Here is a 5,204-nt window from a genome sequence, read left to right on the forward strand (position 1 = left end):
CCTTTATCCATCTGCCCGAATGGATAGTGAACCTGCCCTGTGCATGCTGGCACAACAGTATTTAACTAATACCCAAATTGAAAGCATGCACAAAGGGAAAGTGTAACTGCCACCATTACCAGGCCAAAAAGAAAAATAAAAAGCAGAAGAAATCATAAAACCGATTGGAAGGATGACCTAACATGCCTTCCAGTCCTGGCCCCAGAGGTTAGATACATTTACATAGAATTTTGGTAAAGTTAATACTTCATTGCCCAGGAATCAAAGGTGGATCTGGCTACACATATGCTTAGGTCATATGTACGGAGTCCTTGTGCCTCATATAGGCTAGCTGTCTTTTAGCAGAGGCACTAAACCAGACATCCTCCTGGGCTCAGTGATTTGCTTCAAACCAAAGGAAGCAGAGGAGAAGAAAGGAAATATTATAGACTACTAGAATGGAAAGGTACTGCAGAGATCATCTTTTATCCAACTTTTTCATTTGAAAGATGAAGAAGTTGTTTCAGAAGTCCTCAGGTTAGAGATGAGCCAATGTATTTTTTTTAATTGAGGTAATATTAGTTTACAACACTGTAGGTTTCAGGTGTACAATTTCTCACCTCAGCAACAGTATATTTCACGCCACACCCATCACCAAATGTCTAGTCACCAGCCACCACCAAACTATTCCCCCCCTCCTTCCCCTCTGATAACCACCATTTTCTTGGCAGAGTCTCAAGATTTGCTCTTGTTTTTCTTGTGTTTGTTTGATTGCTTTTGCTTTGATATGAACAATCTTGACTTAGAACTCAGGTCTCCAGTTTGCAGGGCATTGCTGTTCCAAGGCACTAATAAACCCTGTGAGGATTCTTAGTCTATACAGGAACTGACAATCTCATCACATCTCCTTTGTTGTCTTTGTCAGGGCTGGGAAATGCTGGCACCTTAGCCAAAGAGCCCCAGCAGAGCAGAGATAGCCAGGGTTTGCAATGTGTGTAACAGGCAGTACAGCGCAAATGAATGTCATCTACTGCACACTGCCCTCCCTTCTCCTGACTAGTTCTTGTTGGTCTCAGTGGACTCCTTGACCTTAAATGGATTCAGTTCAACACAAATCCTTTTCTAATCTCTAATTTGGCATGAGTAGATTAAATATTCTTCTCAGGGATGAAAGAGTGGATGAATGAAAAATGAAATGAACAAATTCCTCTTAAATTGTGAGGCTTCCCTCCAGAGATCCCTAGATTCTCTTGACCATGCCCTTTGTCATATGGTGTTCAGTGAGTTGGCAAACTAAAATGGGTACTAAAGACTGATGCTATTTTATGACACAAAGCAGTCTTGGAACAATAGTGTCTACTTCCTTGTGAAACAGGTAAACAAAGCCTTTCCAGAAAGTCTGTCTGTTATTAAGAGAAAATAGAAAAAACAACAGTCGAGCTATGTATTCATTTCTGCATGTGGGGTAGAAATAAATACCTGGAAATTAAGAGCTAGTCATTTTATAGAAAATTGGGACTCTCCCCTTTGAAGTCATACTGTGTTCTCTTTTAACAGGGGAAAGTAAAACAGAAATTGAGCAGAAGGACTCAAAGAGAAATAACATTTTGATTTTTCAAATAGACATGAGACAAATGATAAAAGGCCAACAGACTTCCTTTTCCTACACTTTGTCTTGTTCTCATTTGAACACATGCATTGCTGTGTTCTAGATTAACCCCGTAGTAAATAGCACCGATGCTTATCAATGCATCAATGATTTTCATGGAAAAACAAGAGTCATTGGGGTGAGCTAGCTTGATAGGGGTGACAGCTGATACCTGATTCAATTTCCCTAAAAGTCAGACTCACTCTTTCTTATAAAAGACAGGGAAAAAAATTCCGAGTGGGTGCTTGTGAACAGTTTTGCTGTGGTATGCTGCTGCTTGAAAAAGATGGCATTCAAGGTTTAAAACCCAGACATATCCTATACTCTGTCTTTATAAAACAAACCAAAAGAAAAAACAAAATCCCTTGCTGTCCTCTAGAATGGTTATTTACGTAGTAAACACACCCTTGCAACAGTGAGGCCCATTAGAGAATAATTAAACTCACTGGGTCATCTCCATTTTGAAGCTACCTTGATTTAATGCTGCACAGGGAAGTAATTAGATGAATTTGGAACCATAGTCTTAGGGGAGAAAAATAGGGCAGAATATATTCCAAGAAGGGATTGCAGGCAGCCTCAGCTACCACTATTACACAGAAAAGAATCTAAAAATAAAAGTGGAGAACAGACTGTAGAGTACTTTATACTCTGTAGCTCATAGCCTGCCTGTCAGTGTCTAGTGTTTCTGCTGGCAAATTCTGGGTATTCTCTTCTCTCAGAATTGGGACATGCTTTGTAAAAAGCCTAATTCTCAGTTTTCTCAGCTGAGATTGTAAACTTGGCTTTATATGTGTATGGGGCTTTTATCTTTTTTATTGCCTTCTCCAGTGCCCCCTACGCCCACACTCCTAACTCAAGTTAGGAATGTGTAATGAAAGGGAAAAAGAAATCCACTAGAAAGTTCATATTCACAGATAAGCAAAACTTTAAATGTGTGGAGATCATAGAGTTGTTAAGATTTCGGGTCCTGAAATCAAGCAGACCTGGATTCATGTCCCCCATTTGCTGAATGCAGGTTGGCATTAACTCCCCAGTTCAGCTCCCCATTTCACTCTACTGATGTCTAAGCCTCATGGAGTGTGTGTGTGTGGGGGGAGGGGGTGTGAGGAGTGTGGCTATAAGAGTAAAACCTGCCAGCAACTTTTTGCTGAACACGCTAACATTGGCACTGAGCCTGAAGTTCCTACATCAGCAGGCGGGAGTCAGCAGCAGAGAAATAGGTCGTTGCCACTAAGTGGCCTCATCTGTACTTGTAGTTCCGGAGACTGGGGAAGACTGAGATTTGGGAAAACATTTCTTTACAGCTCTTTCCTCTTTGAGGGTTAGGGTTGTGTCGAATTGCCTTTTGTAGCCTTGGTGGTGCCTTACTATAGAGCCTGGCTGAGAGTGGGCACTCCACAAGTGAATGAATGGATTAAAGCATGTAAGGGAGAGAGGCAGAATCTTCTAGGACAGAGAATCGGGATGTGGTACCTAAGTTCTCCAGACATCACCCAAGTGAAGGGGATGCCAGAGAAATTCTCTAGTAGGTCAAAACAGGTTAAAGTTGGAGAAAAAATTGCAGTAAACAATGCTACTCACCACTAATGTTTACACTCATGAGTAAATTGCATTTAATGCTCTTGGGACAAAGTTCAATGTGTTATATAGAACATGACATGGGCCTTCTTGGGGAGCCACTATCATCTTGGGTTCTCTAGAGCTTTCTTTTCCCATTTACCCACTCTTCCCTCCTGGAGCATTTTCTTGAAGCCTCTGGAATTCACTTCTGCTTGCACTGCTTCCTTGGCCATTGGGAGAATAGCTTGGTGACCTGCAGAACTCTCTCTGACCCAGAGTCTCTGGACTCCTCTGAGGAGGATAATTGCATTTCAAAGGGCAGGTGCTGAAGCAATCTTGGCATGGCAGGATAGAATCAGCAAGAACAGCCATCAAGGATGGGACTGTGCAGGAAAAGCAAGATTTTTTTTTTTATGGTTTTGTGCACCTGCTAGCAACCATTTATTCACCTGCTCATTGGTGTGTTGGCTGGGGGTTTTTTAAATGAGATTTCAGTAGGTGCATTTGGCAAACAATATCTAGAAGCTATTTATTCTCTGCCTCCCATGGACCCTCAGGCTGCCCTCAAATCATCCAGGCCTTTTACTCTTCCCTTCCTTATTTCTTGCCACCTGGTGTCCTGTCAGGCCAATTTTTGACTGCCATGGCTTGTCTTTGTTAAGTTGTGCCTAGGAAATGACCTCTCCCAGCACAGCTACGCTCTAGAGAAAGCGATATAGCCATTTGGGCAGTGGACAGTGGGGCCATGTCCCTGGACGTGAGTGCCATTTATAATCACTACATATAGTTCAAATGCTACAGATCTTTCCTGAGACCGTCTTTGGCATTAATGGTCCTGCACAAGTGGCTCCTGCAGCCACATCTCCACATGCTACATGCAGATAGTGCAGGCTAGGGGTTATGAATGTGGGCACTGGTGTCAGACTGTTTGATTCCAAATTCCAAATTTTGACCATTATTACCTCTGGAACCTTGGGCAAATCATCAAGGCTCCCTATTGATAACATGGGAGGAAATAATAGCATCTACCTCTTTGACTGTTGCCGGCATTAAATTATATAATCCATCTAAAGCTCTTGGCCTGGTGCCTGGTAAATAAGAAGTGCTCTATAAATGTTAACTCTCATTTTAAAATTCTCACACTGTTTTTAGAAGTTTTGGGATTTCATTTCTATTGCTTTGAGGTTGTGCTTCCCCATTTGGTTTTCTTGGCACAGGTCTCTGGGGGACAGGGCATTTCAGGCAGAAGTTTGGGAGATGTGAGGCAAAGCTGCTGGAACCTACTTTGAGGCCTGAAATAAAGCCCCCCAAGCTAGAGGCATAATGTTGGGGGATTAGGCTGATTACAAGCTAGGAAATGATGGTCTCTGGGCTCTGCCAGCATCTCCTGTGGTCTGAGTACTCTGTTCTGCCTAAGGCCTCCCCTGACTGTTCAAGCATCTGCTTAGACCGTATTTGTTTGTCTAACTGCCAGATCCCGGGGCACTCAGATGCTTATGTTCGTCTTGAAGCTGTTTTAGTATTTACTAGATTAAAAAAAAATCCTTGGAATTTAAATATGAAAACCAACAGTAAAACAAGGGTAATGATCCAAAAATCAGGCATGCAAAATCAGGAAGCATCAAACATAACTGTACCCAAACAAACATTTAGAAGTTAAGGTAGCAATAGAGAACCAATTAATGTTGCCATGGACAGCAAATTGTAATTTTTTGAGATGTCTCTAGCATCGCTTTATCAGCACTATCAATACAATGCCTTTAAATGCTGAGCTTCACAGAAAATTGGTTAATGTGGAACTACTTCCCTTCTCGGGAGTGAATACGAAACTCTAACTTTGGTCATTGTTTCTGAAAAACTATTAGAATGGATAGATAAAAAAAAGCAAATTGATACCTTAAACAATATAAAGCTTCACTTTATTTTTTAAAATTTTTTAAATTTTAACATTAATCATTTTTAAAAATTTTTTTAGACAATATTTGCTTCCCCCCACCCCCTCAGGTGTAGTCCTCAT

The sequence above is a fragment of the Talpa europaea genome (assembly GCF_964194135.1).
Source record: "Talpa europaea genome assembly, chromosome: X".
Taxonomy (NCBI): Eukaryota; Metazoa; Chordata; class Mammalia; order Eulipotyphla; family Talpidae; genus Talpa; species Talpa europaea.